This window comes from Cynocephalus volans, chromosome 15, assembly GCF_027409185.1.
Source record: "Cynocephalus volans isolate mCynVol1 chromosome 15, mCynVol1.pri, whole genome shotgun sequence".
NCBI classification, from domain to species: domain Eukaryota; kingdom Metazoa; phylum Chordata; class Mammalia; order Dermoptera; family Cynocephalidae; genus Cynocephalus; species Cynocephalus volans.
The window spans coordinates 16,040,746-16,060,257 of NC_084474.1; the positions used below are offsets into that span (position 1 = coordinate 16,040,746).

Sequence of the window (19,512 nt, forward strand, 5' to 3'; positions counted from 1 at the left end):
GAAACACCAAAATGGCAACATATGCTGATGTTTTTACAAAGGATTTCAGCCTAGCATGATTTAGTCTTCCTGTATGTTCTCTAGTAGAGTTTAGACAAAGCTTTTGGGACGGGTGGAACAATGAGATGAGAAGTCAAGTGGCTCTCTCCACCCCCCACCTCTGTCTTTTCCTATCCTCCTCCCTCTGGCATTCCTCTGCCCCATTCCCCTCTGTGACAAACTAGCTGGGAATTTGCAAATGTTGATGTTCTAAAAAGATATCTACTTAGAAGTTTTGGCTGCTGGAGGTCAAACTAGTAGAACATTAAGGATATGTGTAATTTGTGAGTAAAGAAAATGATTTGGAGTCACTGAGCTACTGCTTAAAAGATTGATTTTTACCAATTTGGGGAATGGAAGAATAATCATAGAAGAGGCAATAAAGATCATGCTTGACTGGCTGTGTGATTACACATTTAACTGGGAGAGCTACTAGACTAAACGCAGGTGAGATGTGAACTACCAGATGCACAAGTGAAAACATTGAGAATGAGAGATTTAGTTACAGAATGAGTGAGGGAGGAATGAGTGGGTGAAGGACTTGGAACACACATCTGTACAGAAGGCACTCTGGTGGCATTTTGTTAAAATTTCCCTATGATTTGTAGGTGATTTCTACAAATGTCAGAAATACCATTGCTCATCCTTCAGATTAATATGACATGACTACATAATAGAATGCCTACGTGAAATTCTGAATATATCTTTACCAAACATTTAGAAATCATAATATACACATTTTTAAAAGCACAGGCAAAATACACATTGAACCCTAAAACTTACAAGTCTGTGCACCTACTCTGAACATGTTCTGAATAGAGGAAAATGGTTATTATGTATTGGTACCATCTGTGGCTCAGAGACTTCATATTCCCTACTTGTCCTTTACTCCTTGTTTTCTCCTGCTTGTTACCTATCTTGCTCATTAGCATGTCTGCTATATAATGGTAGGTAGGAGGAGAAAAGCTCAAATTAGTTCATTTTTCTGCTACTAATGAACTGGTTTAATATTCGATTAGGAAGAGGTTGGAATAAAATTAAGGAATTTCAGTTATTCATGGCACCCTTGATTTTTTGATTCCAGGGAAAATGAGAATTAGTGAGCTCCACACCAAATAGATGGATTTTATTTCTAGTAAGTAAGTAAGTAGCCTAAGGTTCTAAACTCACGTTACCACCAGTAATTTAAAAACAGTCCACATATTTATTACCTTATTTCACATTGTCTATGAGAATACAGAAAGTGTTTATATTAACCTAATGTTCCACATGCAATGCAAGCAAATTCTGAGAGCATAATCCTTTCAAAATATTTAAAAATCTGGATGTAGGTGAAAGTCTCGAGAAAAATAAAAACAAGAACTCATGTATTATGTCATAGAAGTGCACAGAGCATCTCAATTCTCAAGCACAGATCGGTTTTATAGCTGGAAAGAACCCCCTCTGCATAATTACCCTGTTATATGTAATTTGGCAATCTAGAGAGCCTCAGGAAATTTTTCATTCTGTTCAGTGTGAGTTAACAGAAGAGGAAAATCAATTCAATTCAGTTCAGTTCAATTGAAGAGACAGTATCTGTGTGTCCTCCATGGTCTCGGCTTCCTGGGGGCAGGGGTGGGCGACAGTCTTTGTTATTCCTTGTTTTTGATCCCTTCCCTTCACCAGTGCCAACTCCTGAGTGCCAGTGACACCACCTCCTTTATCTGCTGCATTCACAGATATGGATAGATGTTTTGTGTGATTCATAGGCATGTTTGGTTTAGGGTAAAAAAACATAAAGGCTTCAGAGTCTTTAAATCCTCCAATTACTGACTCTGTGACCTTCAATATGTCACTGACCTTCCCTCAGCCTGAACTTCTTGTTCATAAAGTGGGAATCACAATATTATGTTAAGGGCCGTTGAATGATGCAGATCCGTATTCATGCACATAGTTCAGTTGTTTTCCTTCTGATCATCAGGCTGAACATGCAACAAACTGTGAAACAAGCCAGAAGAGATAATCCTCTGGGGCTGGCCAAGGTGGAGGGCATCTTAGTCCGGCAACAGACAATGCTTTTCTAATTAGTAATTCTCTTATCTCCGCCTTGCTGTGAGCGGTCCTTTTCCAGTGTGATTGCCTCTAGCATATCCACATGCTCCTGCTAAGGTGCATTCCTCACTGCTTTTTTTAATAACCTCAGAAGAACTGAAGACTGTTAAGGGGAAAAGACAAATTGAGCTTGTTCAATCAATACCTTTAATTTTACATACAATTCTAAATCAATGGAGCCTGAAGTGAGGGTTTCTCAAGTCTTTTTCTGTGGAATGAAGAGCATATATTCACAGACTTTATTAACCTTAACCCTGGCTGATCACCACAATCTCTTAGGGAACTTTTAGAAAAATACATGTGGCCATCCTTCCTCCCTCCAACTTGCAGACCTGGTGGTGTTAGGATCACTTTAGGGGATTCTGTTTCATGGTTTGAAAACCACTAGTTTATGCCATGGTTCCAGGGGGAGGTCCAAACAGACAGGGTTGTGTGACCCTGGATTAACTGAGAGGTTGCTGTCCAACTCTAGAGCCAGCAAACAGGCACAGACATCACAGGGACCCACCATGTGGATGTCGGGGAAACTCTGGACATTTAGCAGAATTTGTTCCTGGGGAATCATAGCCAATCATTTAAACAAGTGTCACTCAGAGCTGAGCCTGGATTCCAGAACTCCTTTGTCTTCACTTTTCCTCCCAAGCTGCCCTGTCATGTTTCCAGAGATGCACTTCCTTATACCTGCCTTCTGTGGCGCTCACATCTGTTTATGATATACTATTATTCAGCTCATGGCTTTTATACATTTGAAATTTCACTAGTTGTTGACAAGACTGGAAGTGTACCCATCTGGAGAAAGACTAGCGGAGACTCTGAACTCGTAGCTTCTCAATGTCACATTGTCCCATAAGAAACCACTCCTGCGATCAGAGGCTTAGGACTAATACTTCATGACCTTGGTCCCAGACCCCTGCTCGAATCCCACCATTGACAGTGACCTGTGAGTAATGGTTAAGTCACACACTGATTAGCGCATAGATGCTTGTTTGGGTACTAGTCAAATATTGTTATTTACTTTTAAGATGAAAATCTCTGAGAAACAAAAGAATTTTAAGCATAGGCCAATGGCCCACATCCCCTGAATAACAGACAACATGATAAAATTCTAGTACAACAAACTAATTTCAACAGTCCCTTAAAGTCTGTAACAGTCCTTAAAACTTTTAGTCCCCAAAAGAAGAAATGTTCTATATCAGCACACATTAAAGAGTATAAAAGCAAGTTTTAATGGAGTAATTGATAAGACAAAAAATTTACTGGGAGGTTCTGGTTTTGATGTTTTATTATTTTCTCTCTGGTTCTCTACCAAATCTTTTATTGTTTTTTATTTTTGGTTTTGGTAAAGGCTATGTGCAGATAGTAAATCTATACTGGGCAGTAGTAATTCCCTAACTGGGAACCTTAATCACATGAAAAGTTAGGGCTTCCTACTAAGTGACCTCTTTGGCATATACTTTATTATCCAAAACGTAATTTAGGCAATAGAAAAGCTAGAACTCATTGGTTACATTCCTTTCAAACCATAAATCATAGAAGAATCTTTTATGACTTTATAAGTGAATATTTTAGAGAGAAATCTCACTCAAAACAGCATAAGCAAGAAAGATAATTTATTGGTGCATTTCCTTTGAAGCTGAGGGGTTTTGACTGGTTTCAGAGCTGGTTGCATCAGGACTATTTCTGGCCCTGCTGCTCTGGTTTTCTTCTGGTGGGTTTCATCTCTGGTGGGCTACCTACAGCTGCTGCAGGCTTACATGGCATGGTCTCAGGAACTGCTGTATCAGTCAGGACAAAGGACTCCCACTTTTCCTGATCACACCATGTGTCCTCCTCGCCCCCATCTTTGTGCCCAGGGGATGAGACGTACTCTCATTGGCTGGCCTGGGTCACATGCCACCACAATGACAGGGAGGTTTGTGTCCTATTCACAACCAACGGGAGGGAGCAATTCCTAAAAGGAAAGGGTTGGGCAAAGAAGTTAAAAAAAAAAAAATCTCAGAAAACTACGACAAAAAAAACTTTTCTACTTTAGAGGGAGAGAAGCTGGTTCCTCTTCTTCTGGGAATGATGAAGAATAACTTCATTCTACTGTTAAACAACTTTTGGAGTTAATGAAGACACGACATGATCTGGGATCACAAGGAACGCATTAGTATGTCAGAGGAAATTTCCACTTAAAACCCAGTACCATGTCACTTTCTTAAAATGGTGCTCTTGTAAATAGCCAAAATTTTTTTATAGAAGTCTGAGTTTTATTTGTTAATTTCTGAACTAGAATAAAACAACAGTCAGACAATTCAAATATAGATCCGAGAAAATGGGATGAATGGAATTGTATTTCAAATGTACTAAAGGTTAAAAAGACATCTTTGCTACATATTTTTGAGAAATAAATAATTATTTTGTGACTACATACCATTCGAATTCAATCATTTTGATAAATATGAATTTTATCTTTTATAGTTCTCAATAGCAAAACTAAATTAGATGTGTTTACTCTTCCTAAAAACTACCTCTCCCCTCAAAAAAAACCAAGTTACTAAGCATTCTAAAAAAAATCTACACGTACTAAGCAAAGAATACCCTAAGAGATGAATAAGGATGCATCCAAACGTTTACTTAATTTTGAAACATCAGCTGGCCCACACTCTAGAGTACGTCATGCTTGAGATTTTGCTCCATCTTTTCCTATTTTCTCCAAACGTCTTTTGGAGTCTTAAAAATGTCTTTGGAAATTAAGCCCGTCTGAGCACAGGAGAGTCAGGAAACAGCAAATGTCCAGCACCAAGATGCTGGGGATGCTTCTGACTACCTACCAGGTGCACTTACCACGTTCATCACAGAGGCTCGGGGTCGCGAGCGCTGCGCGGTCTGAACACAGTGGATTCTTCACGCCGGTGGGAGCTGGGGTGGGGGAGCAGGGGTGGGGGTGCTGGAGTGGGGATGAGGGTGGGGGTCGGGGGAGGGAGTGGTTAAGGCCTGGGTGGAGTGGAGGTGGCTCAGGGGCCGGGGTGTGTGGGGTAGCGGTGGAGGTGAGAGTTGGGGGGAGGCAGAGCTAGGAGTGAGGGTGCAGCGGGGGTGGGGACGGGAAAGGTGGGGTGGGGGCGGGATGGAGGCGGGGCGGGGCGCTCGAGGGGCGGGTACTCCCTCTCAGGGACACGCGCTCTCGGCCCCAGCAACTCGCTCCAAGTTCCCTCCCTTGCTCTTCGGCGAAGCCTGCCTGAGCCCTCCCACTCGGTGCAGAGCGAACGACCGCGGCCGCCGCCAGCCGGGCCCTCCGTGGCCGCGCGTCCTGGGCCCGCTCGTCCAGCCCCGTCCGCCCTCTGACCGCGGCCCCGCGGCGGCGGTGGCGGCGAGGACTCGGTGGCCGCGGCAGTCCGCGCTCGGCCCTCGGTCCCTCGCGGACCCGACCCTCCCTCCTCGCCGGCCCGGGGAGCCTGGCGCCCGGCCCGGGCCGCACCGCCGGGGCCAGGGACGCGGCCGAGGTAAGACTGGGCGGTGGAGGGCGGGAGGGCGACCGCGGACCATGCCGAAGCCGCGCGCCGCCGGGTGTGCGCCCGCAGCCCCCCGCCCGGCCTGGGGGCCTCACTGGCGCGGACGGTCCCCGGCCGGCTTTCTGGGCCACCAGGGCAGGCGCGGCGCCTCTGGCCGCCCTGCGCCCCCTCTGCGCTCGGCTGCGCGTCCCGGGCTCGGCGGGGAGGCCGGCGCGGGCAGCAGCGGGGCCCGAGCAGGGCCGGGGGAAGCTGGCGGCGCTGCGGAGCCGGGGCGGGGGCGGGCTCCGAAAGCGCGCCCGCCGGTTGCTGCTGGAGGACTGGGTTGGCGAGGGAAGGGGACGCCACTCGGCCACCGCTCCTTGCATGGTCCCTCATCTCGGAGCTAAATACTTTGGGAGTATCAGAATCTCCTAATCCCTGGCTGGGAGTTATTGCAAGAAATGCAGATTCCGAGGCTCTGAAAGTTTGTTTGTTTTTGGTTACCCCCTCCAGCCCCTCCCATGGCCTCAATTGTCTCTCCTTTCCTTGAAAGCATACAGGCTTGAAAATGACTGAAATTCTCCTTAGCCCACGCGTGCACCCCTCACCCAGCGGGGCTCAGGACTTGGCCACAAAGCGCGTGCAGGCTGTACGAAGCCCCGCTGCCCAGCCCGGTGCCCTCCCATTGTTAACAAGGGAGCTGCCCGATGTAAATGGCAGTGACAGGTCTCCCCTAAGCTGACTTGTGGGGAAGGAAGCGGAGATAACTTGTCTGTGTGCTTAAATTACTCTGGAAAAATGGAAAGAAAACACCTGGTGCCCGGCTTTTCAACCCTTTCAAGTTGTTCTCAGACTTACTGAGCCACAAAAAAAAAAAAAAAAAAAAGAGCAGGCTTTCTTTCCTGCCTAAGATACAGGCAAACTCTGGATTTTTCCTCACAGCCAAGTTATGTCCTATGCAAAATCTGACACACATGTGTGACAACATTGTTTCAAGGACTGCTGGCGTTGCAAGGACTGCAAACTGACCTATTTTTGAAAAGGGGAATATGATAGTAAAATTAGCATTTTTGCAGTATGAATAGTTTGACTTCCATTTTCTCCATTTCCCCTGCTGGCGTGGAATATATTTATTTATTTAGTATTTCCCCCCTCATTTTACATTTAGAGTCATTTCGGGGAAGATACCTATTTTAATTTGTTGTTCTCATTTTGTGACATCCCAACCCCTGGCCATTGAGGTGAACTATTTATTAATCAGATATTTTAACATAGGGTGAGTTCATGGTAAGCCAGAATTGTTTGGTGGTTAGTATCATCCCATTGATTTACTCTGCAGTATTTAATCTGTTGTATTACTGTTCATTACACACTGTAAAGTTACTGATTGGATAGGGAAGTGGTGATGCTTTGTCAACCTGATAATCTATGAAGTGCTGAGAACAGTACGTGGCATTTAAGAGCTATGTTAGTGTCAGCTAGTATAATATTAAGTTTTTATTATCAACTCATGTGGGTTTTTTTCTGCTTGGAAAATGGTTGTTTTGTTCTTTTAATCCCAAATATTTTAAATCATGGTCTGTTTAAAGTCTTGGCTTTAATTTGAGATCGGAATTGATGTTGTGTTATTATTTTGCTTATGACTGATGCATGTTAAGAGTTGCTTTTAGTACATCTTATGTAGTGGATCTATAAGGTCAAGACCAAACTCCTGAACCTAGTTGAGTCCTGGTAAATTTCATAATAAGTAGACCCAATTATCCTTGAGGGCCTAATTTGTCCAAGGAGAGACCTAGACATTTTGGAAGATCTGGGCTCTGAACCCCATCTTTAACCCTCCTCCCCTTGTTGTATTGGTTTAGAATAATACTTCTGATTCCTAGTTGAAAGAACCATGTTTACACAGCAGAGTTGTAGTTCCCACTGTGTTAAAAGATATTAAAAGATAAACATATCTACTGTATATACATCAACCAGAGTAGGTAATTCTTACTTATGCTTTAGAATATTTAGAGCAGGATTTATAGTCTAACTAGCTAAGATAAGAAAAATTAAAACTGTTTACTTGATATGTGTCAGTAACCAGAACATGTTTGTTATTGAGATATTTTTAAAGATTGTCAGGAGTTTAAACTTATTTCAAGCCCCCTGCCCCCGCCCCCCTTAACTTTCAAGTGACATCTTTTTCATTCCTAAATAACTTACTTAGCTACAAGAGGTGCTGTGTTAACTCTTGGGGCCCTGCGGGAGCCCAGCTGCTGCCGGTAGAGCGCTTGGCAGCAGATGGTGCCGTGGATAATGCTGATGGACAAGGTGCATAAGTGGGCAGGTAGAATGGGAGGGGTTAATTCAGCAATCCCATTGCTCACCCCTCCCCAAAACCTACTGCTTACCACACAGACACCATCCAACATTTTTAAGAATAAAGCTTTTTTTTTTTTAACATTTTCCTTTTGCATCTTCAAGTTCTTTAGACGTTACGTGGTCAGGTTTTTCTCTCTGAAAGCCATAGTCTTTCAGGTGTCAGAGAAACATTCCTTGTAAAAGTATCATTTAGCCAACTGTACCCTTTACTTTTAATTTCCCATTCTAGAGTCAGATTGACCAACCTGAGCCTAGAGGATCTCCAACTAACCTGGACTTTTTTTTTAATACTTAACTTGTTAGAGAGAGAAACAAAAGATTAGACACCTATTTGCATCTTGAATTTATTTTAAGACAACTTCCTATGGTCAGTTCTCAGTTGTTTTGATTTTTGCCATTTTTCTGGCTCCTGGTAGGATGCAATGAGAATTGATATTAAGGATGAAACTCCCGAAGCTTTGCAAAATCATGACTCATCCAAGAAAAATGTATTCATTCTATTCAGTACAGGCAGCAAAGCTAGAAAGTATGCTCAGTAAAACGGTTTTCTCACTCACAGTAGCAGTTACCTCTGAGAGCCGGTGCTGGGACCGGCATAGTCCTAGGCAGTTCATAGTGCATTCTCTTTACTCCTCCAAGACCAATAGCTGCTATTATCTCCTTTCTGCAAGTGAGGTGTAGTGACTTGTCTGAGTCACATGGCTCATAAGTAGCAAGGTGCATGTGTCCCCAGAGCCCACGGATCTTTTCACCGCACCAGGAGGAATAACTTCTGCCTAGAGCATTCTGCTGCGGGAGGCGTTCACTAACTTCTCTTTTCTTAAATACCAAAACATATCTTCTCTATAACTCAGTGATGTGCTTTGCATTTTGTGGGTAGCATTTGGTCATCAGAGAGTCCAAAACAAAACAGGAGAAATTAAGCCATTTTTAATTTTCAGAGGAAACAGCTTAAGATTTCACAATATCTTATTAAAGATTGCCTGTTTTAGGAAGTTGAGGTGACAGATGGCAGGTTTAACTTCTTTGAACTATGTAAAGGGTAATAAAAAAGGCTTGGATTTTGAAGTAATAAAGAATGTTGAGCCTGTTTTAGCTGCTTTGCTCAGGTGATCTGGGGACAGTTACAGCTCCCTGTACACCCAGTGACTACCTATTTTGCTTTGGCTTAAAGGAGGTTTGTTCATTTGAACCACTCAAGTATGCTGGAGAGGATTAAGATGCTTAATGAAACGTTGGATCAAATCCCCATTCTATATATTCATTTTTTAAAAACTTTATTTTACACTTTTTAGGCAGAACCTCATTTAATTTTTAAAAAATGGTGAATCTTTTTTGTATTGAAAACATTATGGAAATACAAAAAAAGTAATATTTGAGAATTGTTCAGAAGAAAACACATCATGCCCAAAGTGTTTATCAAAGAAGCTACATGTAGCATTGACTAAACTTTGAAAGGATAAGTTATGAGATGATTTGCATGGAAGATTTTGGAGAGTAGTTGTAGGAAATTTTTTGCTTTTCATTGTTTGTGAATGTCGTCATCCAAACAATTAACTACAGATAATTTAGACACAGGCAAGGTTTCTCCACTGTTACAGAATCCTTTTTCATCCTGGTTTTAAACAACCTGCGTTCGTTTCTGAATGATCCTTTTGTGACATAAAATTAATGAACATAAATCATGCATATGCCTATTTTCACACCTTAGGTTTCCTCCTACTTATGAGGAGAAGGAACTTAGCAGCATTTGTACGTTTTCAACATTTTGCAGTTGCAGTCTCGTAAGAACACATTAAGAATCACATTAAGAACCAGGCATGTTCAAAAACACAAGCCTTGCTTTTCTTTCTTTTTTTTTTTTTAAAGGAAACCATAGTAGGTGAAGCAAATTACTTCCTTTTTTCCAGTATGTTTGTGGTAAAAATAGTGAACGTGTGGATGACTAAACAATTTTGAACTGGCAATAAACTGGGATTTTAAAATTATAAACACTTAAGAGAGAAGTTAAAAGGTGAATATCTAAGCAAAAGGAAACAGTATGTCATTTGGCAGACAGGCTTTTGGGAGAATTATAAGAGTTCTGTGGTATGTTTTATACATCAGGGCAAGATCACTGGGTTTTGAAATTGTCCAGTTCCAGGTAAAGCTTTTAAAAATACAATTCACAAGCATATGAGAAATTTTTGAGTAGTTATCTTATAATACAAAGCTTTTTTTCCTCATAGCTGCACTAGAAGTTTGTTTCATCTTTTAATTGTTTTTTTTTTTTTCAGGAAGAATCCCAGCTATGGGATCTTTCTTGCCAGTAATTTTTTTGTGCCATTAACTGGAACTTAACATAAAAAAAAGTAATTATGCAAAAGAACAGTTTAGTCATTTTAAACAGATGTTTATAAAGGACTCATTGTGTGCCAGGTACTTTGAATAAACAGTCTTCAGGAAAGACAAGGTACCTGCCTTTTGGGGGGCTTTATAGTGTGAAGTAGGAAAATAAATAATAAAATAAACAAAAAAATGAAGAGCTAATTTAAAGCACAGTCAAGAATGGGGCGACTTTCTCATCTGGGCAGGGTGGTCTGGGAGGACCTCACAGAGGACTTTAATGCTGGGACTTGGGAACCCCTAAAAGGTCTGATTTCAGGTATTGAAATGGGAAAATAGGTGCGTCTTAGAATCGGTAAAAAATGGTATGTTCTGGAGATCAAGGTGAGAGGACCCGCACATTTGCAGATTTGCATTTTCTTTCTATGTACCTGAGTGGTACAAAAGGAATGGTACCTGAATGGTACAAAATCCTGTGTTTGGAGGTACAGGAGGGAGGTCATGGGTTGTGGAATTACCCACCCCAAGATTGGAAGGTGGAGTAAAAAACCATGCCACGTGTAAGTAGTCTTTCTGATACTTAAAAAAGATGTAGAGGAGGTATTTATTTTATTTGCCTCCATGTGCACTACAGACTGTTGGTGTCACATAGACCAGTAAGCTGCGGAGGCCCAGATTTGCCACGTTCAAGGGGAGTTGCAGACACTGCCCCAGCCTTGAATGTGCATGTAGATCTGGGAGTTACAAGCTTTGTTTTGCTCTGCCACAGGACTGGGAGCAGGGCAGGGTGAGTGCTTGGTCATGGTCGTATGGATCCCTGGCCAGAAACTTAGTTGTAGGCCAGCAAATGGCAAAGTAGGTTACTGAGTGACAGAGAGACAGGTCTTCCATTCGAATCTGTCTGGGTGCACAGCTGGCTCTGTGTGAAGCTGAGCAAGTGATGGAGATTTCAGGAACCTGAGTTTCCTTATCTGTAAAATGGGGATGACTATACTACCTACTTTCTAGGATTCTTAAGAGGGTTAAATAAGATGATACTCATAATACACCAAGCCCTCTATTGAGGTTAGTTGCTGTTAGGTGTTTCTGTTGCATGGATTTCGTTTCATCTGTCTATCTCCTAATGTGGGCCTCAGGACTAAAGTCACTCTTTCAGAGACTCTCCCTGACTGCTGAAGCTAAAGCAGCCCCTTCTCTAGCCACTCTCTTACTGCCATGCTGTTTTATTGTATCCACAGCCCCATCCCTAACTGAAATCGCATTCATTGTAGACGTGTTGGCGGTCCATTTTCCCAGGGTGAAAGGGGCTCTGTCACACAAGCTGCTGTAGCTTCAGTGCCTAGAGCTGTGCTGGCCATATCTCCTGGCCAAGTATGTGTTCACTGAGTGAACTGTTTCCTTCCCTCCGGGGCCTTGTGGGCACAGCTGAAAGCCTAATCCCAAGCAGGGTCATCTCTGGACTTGTTCTTTGCACAACGAGGTAGTGACTGGCTTTCCAATTGTGTGTGTACATAGCTGAGGTCCCGCTGGCAGGTTCTGAGAAGTCTTTGATAGAGTATTTTGGGGAATGGGGTAGGAGGAGATGGAGAGCTTGTATTTGGGAACATTAGTTTCTTAGGGTAGTAGGACATGCTTGTCTTGCCCTGGCTTTTGAGATGGTGCCACCTGCTTGGTCTTCAAGCTAAATGTCACACGAGGCCTACCTAAAGCCTGAGATACCAGCTTACAAACACCTAACTCATTATATAAAAATCGTGGGAGTGAACACAGTAAGAAAATGCAGCTACTGTTGTAAAGGCGACCGATGCTTGTGAAACTGCTCTGGCCCCCAGAAGCCAGAAGCCCTGTGTTTTCCCAGCACTGAAATTGGTGCTGAGCTGGCACTCTGGACTGTGGATTATTCTCCCAGTTTCTGCTGTTACGTTGCTTATGATACCACATCTCAATATAATGACTTTCATTGGTGCATTAATTTTTGATGCTGTTATATCTTTCAAGAGGAAATCCTATTCATTTTAGAAATGAGTATGTATTCTTCAGGCTTTTAATCTTTCACAGAGCTTGCTTATTGACTAGTTCTTGAGCGAAGTTTAGTAAATAAAATGCAAAGACTCACCTTCAAACCCTTGTGTGGACACTCCATAATCACAGATGTGTCTACATAGTTAGTTAACACACGTGCAAACACAGTAGTTAGTTCCCTTTCCCTGGCTACCATGGGGGCACCATTTCTACTCTTGGTCAAAAATACATTTGGAAATTGGGCTCTCAGCAGTGTTGGGAAATACCAATGAGTCTTGACAGCACTTCTGTGTTTTGACATAGTTCTACATAGTTGGAACAAGGTGAATGGGGAAGTTCGTTGTACACTTGACTGTGAGTTGGGGATTTTAAAAAATCCTTTTAATCTAACCCTGGCCGGTGCCCTTTCAAATGATCATTAATTGGAATGTTGTGATTTTTAAGAATCAGATGTTTTTCTTCTCAATAAATTTTGTTCTTGTTTAGTGACCATGAGAAAAGAAGAGAAAGCATTGTGTTGGTTTTTAATATGACTAGTCACGGTGCTCTTCACGGCTTCTGTTGGCTTTTTCTAGCTTGCAGCATAAACCGGGTGTGGACCATAAACCATTGTAAAATGTTTTGGCCAAAGTGGCCCCCAGCTTTGAGAGGATAAACTGTCTGGTTACTTACCTCTTTCATTTAATGAAGGTTTTATTTTTTTCTGGTTCTCATGAGTAAATTTATATTTGCAGCTCTTACAGGGGGAGTCTATTACAGTCATATAAATAACATATTTTGTGGATAGTTGAAATGTTCTTTTAGGTAGTGCCAGAGAAGATTTGTGGTCTGCTTACATTGTTTGAATTGGTTTTAAATGAATTTCCTGAGAAGTGATGAGAGTCCCACAGACATCGTGGAGCTAGTGTGCATGTATGTGAAGGGACCAGTGTTTACTGTGAGCATCACAGTGGCTGTGTTTTTACAGTTAGAAGCAGCTCTGCCCTCGCCTCATTGTGACGTGAGTTTCAGCTCATGTGGCCTGATTTGCTTATCTGATTTCTCCTACAGATATTTTACCTTTCAGAATTCACTAGCACAAGACTGAACTGTTTTGGTTGTTCATCCCGTTACTATTTCCACAAGGTTTTCCAGAGTAATTTCAGTGTGAAGCATTCTACTGTGAGTTAGCAATAAAGAGACCACATCACAGGTCCTTTTAATTGAGCATATCAGCACATTATCAAATATCTTTATACATTTTGTGTCTGAAATACTTACGTATCTTCATTTTACTTTGGATTTTTCATTTACCATATAGTATTAGTTTTTTACATATACCTTATATTAGTCGGGGTTCTACAGAGAAACAGCCAATAGGACATACATACAAAAAGGTTTATTGTAAGGAATTGGCTCACATGATTATGGGTGCTGAGAAGTCCTATAATCTGCCATCTGCAAACTGGAGACACAGGAGAGTTAATGGTGTAAGTTCTAGGCTGATGTCAGGAAAACACAGATGTGTCAGCTCAAGTAGTCAGGTGGAGAGAGAATTCAGCCTCCCTTCACCTTTTTGTTCTATTTGGGCCTTCCACCACTTGCATCATACCCAACCATATAGGGGAGGGCCATCTGCTTTACTCACTCCACCAATTCAATGCTAATTTCATCCAGAAACACCCACAGACACAGCCAGAAATAATGTTTGACCAGATATCTGGGCACCCCAGTGGCCCAGTCAAGTTGATACATGAAATTAACCATATCTGTAGTATAATCAAAGTATTTCAGTAATTTGTAAGCTGGTTTCAAAACATTTTGTAAAAGTACTGCTTCCCAAGTCTGTCTAAATGAGCTGACTCCCAGAGTGTTAAGAGAAGGTACCCTTGGTCTAGGTCCTGCTCTTCCTTCAACACTTCCTTCACTGATTTAGTTGATTGCTGCTTTTTATGATGTGTTCTTGGTTTGTGAGTGTCTCTTCCATGAGACAGTAAGTTCATTTGGGATGGAGATAGTTTCTGCATCTCTCCACACTGAGTATTGTCTATGAAAGGACAACAGTGTTATTGATACCCTCTCCTCCCTACTCTGTGTGGTCTTTGCAGAGTGCACATGGAGATGACCTTTATGGCCATGAGCAACTTTAACTTGTACAGGGATTAAGTCTCCACTTTATAGTTTATGCCCAGTACAACTTACATTCAAGTTTAAGGTGATAGTAATTACTTTGTATAATTGCATTGCATTTATAGTTTTTATTTTTATTTGATCTTCGTATTTCAGCCAAGTAGGGGAGCATTTTAAAACTGGAAAATATACATTTTCTAGTTTCAACAGAAGATAGTTATTTGATTTGATGATAATAGAGTCCATTTATTGCCTAATATGGTAAATATCAAAAAGGAACTGAGTGTCCTATCATTTTTTCAAAAGCACCTGATTATTCATGTCTGATTATTTGTCCGTCACCACATGTAACCAATCATAATAATAATGATAATGATATTATTATTGAGGCAGACCCTTATATAGTGTTTACTATGTTTCCAGCACTGTTTTCAGCACTTTACTGATATTCTTTGTATTTTCATGATGGGTTTCTTTATCTTATAGTTGAAATAATTGATGCATTTCTACTTATATGCACTTTTAGTGCTGCTTTGTGAGACATTTGGCTTCAAGAGGCAAAGAACTGAGCAGCTGCATATAACTAGAACTAATTAACTTCTCTAAGAGTTTACTTTCACACTTGTTGTGAGAATGCTTTGGGCTTTCCTGAGTCCCTCGTCTGTTCCTCTTTGGGCCAGGAGTTGGTTTGAGAATAGAATCAACCACAGGCAGCAGCTCGGTACAAGGCCCAGGGGACCATGATGGTGGGGGGTGGCCAGGTGACAGGTGGTGTGGCCATGGCAAAGTCCAGTAGGCTGGCTGTGGGTCTTTATTAAAGCCCAGGGAAGAGTTTAACTAGAGACCTCCTGTGGTGAAACTGGCTGAGTCCACGTGTATGTAGAGTCAAAACTTCTCATCAAGGATGTTTCACAATTAGGACATGAACTCCGTGCTTAACTGAACTCTTCTTTTTTTTCCAAAACCAGTGCTAGGATTTTGGCCAGTGACATGGTGATTAGAGATGTCCCTGGTTTCTGGCACCACTTCCATTTCCTAGGCAATGAATATTGCCTCTATGTGCCTGACACTGTGTGGTTACCTGGTGGGCGGAATCAAGTCTTCCCTCATCCAGAAGCGCCCAATAGCTCTAAGTCCTAGGTGCCACTTCTCCTAGTTAGAACTTCATCTTCGTCTTCACCTGCCTCCTAGTTAGAGCTGCACTTCACTGGTTCTGATCCTCAAGTTACTGCCTGGCGTAAGAGAACTTAAATGCCCTTCCAGATCCTTCTGACACTTGCACCCTCTGAAATGTCCTGTTGCCCTTGTTGATGCCTTGTACATCTTGTGAAAGGGATCACACGCATCCCATACTGCCTACTGGACTTGGGAATGCAGTGTCAGTGGAAGAAAGATACGCCTTTTTATTATTGGAGAAAAAGAGGCTTCTTCGCTTTTTCTTTCTACCACCACTTTTTGGCCCCTCCCTCCCCTCTGCTGTGGCCTGAATGTTTGTGTCCCTGCTGATTCATATGTTGAAACCTAATTCCCAAGGTCATTGTATTAGGAGGTGGGGCCTCTGTGAGGTGATTGGGGCATGTGTGTGGAGCCCTCAGGAGTGGGATGATTGCCCTTATAGAAGAGATCCTGGAGTGCTGCCCTGCCCTTTCCACTGTGTGAGGACCCTGCGAGTAGAACACGTCATCTGTGAACCGTGAAACGGGCCCTCACCAGACATAGAATCTGCTGTTCTTGACTTCCAGCCTCCAGAACTGTGAGCAATAAATTTCTGTTGTTTATAAGCCACCCAGTCTTTGTTATAGCAGCCCGAATGGACTAAGGCTCCCCTTTGAACAAAAAGTAATACAAACAGAATGTTATGTCAGAAGGTATTTTTGATATGTAAAGTAACAAAACTCCTAGAAACTTTTCCTCTTTCAGCAAGAGGGTAAATCCGTCAGACCTGAAATAGCAAATATAGTAACAAGACGTCTTTTGTCTGTGCTCGTAGGTTTTTAATGGATTAGCTGAAGCTCTCTGGTGTAATGAAGTGACAGTGTGGGAGTCATGAGAAGCTTGCATTTGGAAAGGGCTGGGTTCTCTCCCTGCATCTGAGCTAAAGCTAACACCAGGCAGGCGCCCCATGAGTGGAGAGCCCTCCACCCTGAAGGCAGAAGACAGGCCAGTCTTCATCAGACTGCATTCCTGCCAGCTGGTGCTTAGCAGCTCATGACAACCTGAGTCCCCCTGACGTCCCCTGGTCATGACCTTTCCCCTCTGTATGACCCTGAAATGTCTCTCCTGCCTGGCTTCTCTCTGTTTCTGGGGCACCCTCCACCTCAGTGCAGGCCTTGGTCATTTTTTCCTTTTTCTCTGATCTCCCTGCCTCTATTGCACTTTACTGCCTCAGAATTAGCTGAGCCATCAGCCTTGTCACCATCCTCAGCTCCCAAAATCCCTGGTCATTGTGCCCAGAACAGTCTCATTGTCATGCCCTTCCAGGTCCTGGGGGCCCCTGCAGCCCCCTCCCTGGGCATCTCCTGGCCTCACACCTGCACTCTCCTCAGCCTGAAGGCCTGTCATCCAAAAAGCCTTTTACCATGCCTGCTCTCTAAGTATTTTCCTTTACCTTCTGTGGTGTGAACAGAAAGAACAGAAGAAACAGATGCGTCTTTATGATGCTCAAGTAACTGGAATGTAAAGGCGCACAGTATGTCCCTGTCTGACCGCTGGCCCATGGGACCCGATAGAGGGGCATCAATCATAGTTGAGCCAACAGAGTCTTGAGAGTGTCTATGTCAGTCCTAACCCTCTCTGCTGCCCTGAGAGTAGTTTGTGTCTGGAGTCTGAGGTGACTAATCTCTCAGGTGCTACAGGAGTGTGCAGATGGGATTGAGATACCACCGTTGATAATATCCTGAGAGATTTTGGAGAATACAAGATGTGCCGGAATCAAGGTAAATGCCTTGGTTTTTCAGAAAGCACCAAGAGATCCTAGACCTGCTCTGCATAGCCCTGGAAATGTGACTGGACTGAATTGCCATGTCCTGTAAGTGTAAAAATATACCAAATTTTGAAGATTCAGTTAGAAAAAAGAATGTAAAATAAATCATTTTTATATTAATTATGTGCTGAAATGATAATATTTTGAATGTATTGGGTTGAAGTAAATATATTACCAAAATTAATTTTACTTGTTTTTTTCATTTTTTTAATATGGCTCTGGGAGAACTTAAGATTCTTGGGTACTTCAAAAATTTCATGGAAAAATAGAATTAAAAGATAATATTACTCTTTTCGTGAACTTTCTGAAGTATCGTCATATAGGTTCACATTTGTGGCACACATTGTATTTCCACGGGACGGTACTGTTCTAGATTCTACAATTCATTGACATTACTCCATATCCTTGGCAGCATTCTAAAACATAGTGGGAAGCAGATGGTTGTGTACTTGTAGAAAGGAAAGTAGTAATAAGTAAAAGCAAGAATAGCTTCACTAAGAGCAAATTATGCCAAGCTGACTTCAGTTGTTGTTTTGGTTTTTTTTTTTTTTTTTTTTTCATAAGGTTGCTAGGCTAGAAGATGAGAACAGTTCGCAGATTTGTATATGCATTGGATTTCTGCAGTGCATTTGAGACGTCTCGTTGGATAAGCTCAAGGAAAATTTCGAGAACAAGGAGTTGTGGTTGATGGTGGGGCTGTGTCTACAGCTGGTGAAACTCAGTTCTCCAGGTACTGAGTATTGATGGTTGTGTCAGGAACAGCCTAGGGGATGCTCTCGGGCTTCCCATAGAGCTTCTTTCCTTTCAGTGATGTGAAGGAACATGACTAATGTCATTGGCAAGAGGTCAAGATCGGTCAGGATTTTAGTAGTCTAAAAGGAGGTTATGCACAAAAGCCATGCTCTGCTGAGTGGTCTGGAGTTCATTGAACACATTTGTTGAGCACATATGTGCCCGAGCACTGTGCTAGGTGCTAGGAATAAAGATTAGCAAGATAGTGTTCCTAACCTCAACATGTATCTAAGGAGAAAGAAAACCACTTAAATAAAATGGCACTCTGTGTGGTACCACACCAGTAGAGGCACGTGAGTGGAGGGTATGGGACATGAAGGGGATATCACCTCCAGCTCTGCTGGTTTCTTGGCAGGACTTGAGCTTGATTTCTAACTCTTGCTGCAAAGAATGGTGTAGTATTAATTGGTCTAAAATCAAAATCATTATTTTTAATGGTTCCTATCCAACAACTTAGTATATAGCAAATTAATTTATGTAAGATTTTTCTGCAGCTGTGGTAGAAAGCTTGGTAATATCTGCTTTGAAAATTTTACAGTACACAATTGTCTCGACAATGTATTTTGGGGGATTTACTGGACCCACATACTAGAGTGGCCTTTAAACTATTATTTCTCGAAGAACAGTCTGACTTTGCCCACAAGGTACCTCTTTGGTTGCATCTCTACAGAAGTGAAAGATTCTACATTCTGGTCAGGTGTTTTGAACTTTAGCTAAAAGTTAGGAACCTGCTGGGCTTTTAACAATCTGAGAGGCTTGTTGGTTCTGGTAGATTCTTTCAAGGGTTTTACATAGCCCATCCACGGCTTTGCTTTTTGATCCATCCATCAACTTTGACCTTCCAAGTACCTAGCAAGGGGATCCAGGCAACGTCTAGGTGGCAGGGAGTTATCTTAGCCGCTCTCAGAATCACCTTCATGACTGAGGAGCTCTCCCATCTGTCATGGGCTCTGCTTTGGCTGAAGGATATTTCAAAGACGGCCACATGACTTCTCTTGGAGATGTGAGTCCTCTCACACTTTATCGCCCCATGAGCTCTACACTATACACCTTTAAGAATCTGTCAAAAATGTGCAAGGCAAGTAATTTGATTTAAAATATAGACAGTAAACTTTAGACAAAATCGAGGGACAACTGTAGGAACTTAATAGGAAACTATGGTTAGTTTCTCCTCTGTCTTGAACTCTGTATTTATTCCATGCCTAAATTCTCTCTAGGTCCTAAAATTTTTATTTCCTGTTTTCCTCTGATTTTATTCCACTTATTTTTCTTGAAGTTTTCTTACATGTTTTTGTAAAAGAAGTCAGGGTTTAA

General features: G+C 42.3%; 1 protein-coding gene across 1 annotated transcript in view; it reads left to right on the forward strand.

Annotated features, from left to right (window-relative positions):
• Window positions 1–5,487: 5,487 nt before the first annotated feature.
• FAM110B (family with sequence similarity 110 member B) overlaps window positions 5,488–19,512 on the forward strand; it is a 140,308-nt gene continuing 126,283 nt past the window's right edge. The window contains exon 1 of the mRNA XM_063079703.1: window positions 5,488–5,615. The gene's annotated coding sequence lies outside the window, so the exon portion shown is untranslated. The remainder of the gene's footprint in view (window positions 5,616–19,512) is intronic.